The sequence below is a fragment of the Berghia stephanieae genome, chromosome 10 (assembly GCF_034508935.2).
Source record: "Berghia stephanieae isolate SIO BIC M18660-M18661 chromosome 10, UCSD_Bste_1.3, whole genome shotgun sequence".
Classification (NCBI taxonomy): domain Eukaryota; kingdom Metazoa; phylum Mollusca; class Gastropoda; order Nudibranchia; family Aeolidiidae; genus Berghia; species Berghia stephanieae.
The window spans coordinates 420679-423178 of record NC_088369.1 but is presented as its reverse complement, the minus strand read 5'-3'; the positions used below and the strand labels follow the sequence as shown (position 1 = coordinate 423178).

Here is a 2500-nt window from a genome sequence, read left to right as displayed (position 1 = left end):
TTAGTTGAAATATCTAATAAAAGTTCTTTGAGGGGTGGTAAAAGGTATCCTTTCTCGAGTTTGGACTTCATAAATTTCGTTTTCTATCGCGGAATAATTCACTTAACTTACAAGCTCGTGGGTTATTTGACGCGATAAACATAACTGATTTCATAAATCCCAACCTGTGAAAGAATGCAATAATCATATCTTATCGTGCCGAATAGCAGGTCTGACAACCCAATTCCTATGGGCTCATTGTTTTGATGAAATATTCTACCAAATCGGCGTATATATTATTCGTTACAATACAGTAATATTTAAGCCCATAAGTGCTTTCCGTTAACAGGCCTGCTAAAGTGTTCGCAGTATATATTACAATGGTAGACTGTGCGGCTATGTGGTCTAGTGGTATGACACTCGCTTTCGGATAGGAGGTCCTAGGTTCGAGCCTCGCTCGACGCATAGTTGAGTCCTTGGAAAAGACTCTTTACTCACATTCTCTCACCGTACTCAGGTGTAAAATGAGTACCTGGCCGTTAACAGCGTTGTCTCTGTCCAAAAAATTGTAATATCGCCTAACAGGCGTCGTGTCTCGTCCTACATGTTAAATGTTGCTGTTGACCAGGGACCCCTTGTAAAGCGCTTTGAGCACGTTAAGTGGATATTGCACTATATAAAAGCTCATTTTTATTTTTTTTTTTTAGTCTGAAAAGTCTTTACACCGCTCTTGTATTTTCAAAAATATAATCGATACGAAATTGACAAAGGTATCAAAACAGGGCATATTTTATTCCTTATCCGTTTAGAAGGAGAGGAGGAGGAGGAGGAGGAGGAGGAGGAGGAGGAGGAGGAGGAGGAGGAGGAGGAGGAGGAGGAGGAGGAAACCAAGAAGACAAAGAAGAAGAAAGAGGAGGAGGAGGATGAGAAGGACTAGGAAGAGGAGGGGGAGGAGGAGAACAACAACAAGATGAACAAGAAGAAGAAGAAGAAGAAGAATAAGAAGATGATGATGATGATGAAAAAGGAGGAGGAGGATGAGGAGGGGAAGGAGAGTGAACAGTAGGAAGGGGAGGAGGAAAAAGAGGAGGAAAAGGAGGTGAGGAGGAGGAGGAGAATTATAAAACATTTTATCAATTTATTTATTTAGGGAAATAAAAGGATAAAGGGAGTAAAGAAATGCTTAAACTTCTTACCCGCTGTCTCAAAATACGAAAGTCAGAACAATTTGATATTTCCTTTCCTGTTTACATTGTATCTCGGTGTAGAACATTCGTAAAAGGGTCCGTAATACATGTGTTGAATATTTCGTAACTTCAGATCCAGCCCTCCAGGGTAAAAAAAAAAAAAATCCAATATAAGGTAAACAAAAAAAAAATTCTATAGATCTATATTTCCACAGCAGTTTAGAGTAGAAAGATTGAACAATTTAAATAACAAATACTGAATAATAAACGACCGTGCTCGTATTGTGTGGGAATATCCGCTTCGAAGAAACAAAATGCGTTTTAGAATTAAATACGGGAATATCCGATATGCGCTGTTTACTCCTAATAATAATAATAATAATAATAATAATAATAATAATAATAATAATAATAATAATAATAATAATAATAATAATAATAATAATATCGCGCCTTTCGTCGAAACCTCAAAGCCCCGCCTTTCCATCATTATCATATAATGCCCTCCCATCTAGTTCTGTTGATAGATTTATATTGTCTTCATACGATCCATGGGCAGTTTATGTTAGAGTTGGGTAGTATCTGGGCTCATATAGTAGCCCGCTCAAAATCTAAAGTGTGATCGGTAACTGGATGGTTCATCACTCAAATGAACTCACAATCGACCAGTGTTGTAGAATAACAGACAACCTTCAACTTTGGTAAGTATCGTTTATCTATCCAGTCTGACTGAAACAACTTAGTGGGAACCACTCATAAAAATGGCTAGCTAAAAACAAAAACAAAGAGCTGAGTGACGTCAATATCGTACCTTCAATTCTATATAATCTCAATGTTTGCGCATTCTGGTCTCGTTGATCCATGCCTTTTTGTTGGCAATATAAAGAATATCATTAACTCCTGCGTTACTCGCTTAGAAAGACAAAACACACGCTTGCCTTAACTTGAGCTTTTTTTTTATATAGCGCTATTTCCACTAAACGTGCTCAAAGTGCTTTACAAGGGGTCCCTGACAAACAGTCACATGTAACATGTAGAACGAAACATGATGCCTGTTAGGCGATATTAAAAAAAAAAGATTTCGGACAGAGACAACGTTGTTAACGTCCGGGTACTCATTTTACACCTGAGTGCAGTGAGAGAATGTGAGTAAAGAGCCTTTTCCAAGACCCTGGAAATGCGAGGATCGAACCCAGGACCTTCCGATCTGAAAGCGAGTGTCATACCACAAGACCACATAGCCGCCGGATAACATGGTAGGATGTGGGGAGGTGTAAGAACGGATGACACATGTCTACACACACCTACTCTGGTAAAACTATAGCCCGAGCCCA

The 2500-nt window shown here is 38.8% G+C and overlaps 1 protein-coding gene across 1 annotated transcript in view; it reads right to left on the bottom strand.

Moving 5' to 3' along the window:
• The window catches only part of LOC144956017 (uncharacterized), a 13993-nt gene extending 12487 nt beyond the window's left edge, over window positions 1-1506 (bottom strand). The window contains exon 1 of the mRNA XM_078886305.1: window positions 1176-1506. The gene's annotated coding sequence lies outside the window, so the exon portion shown is untranslated. The remainder of the gene's footprint in view (window positions 1-1175) is intronic.
• Between the last annotated feature and the right edge of the window lie 994 nt (window positions 1507-2500).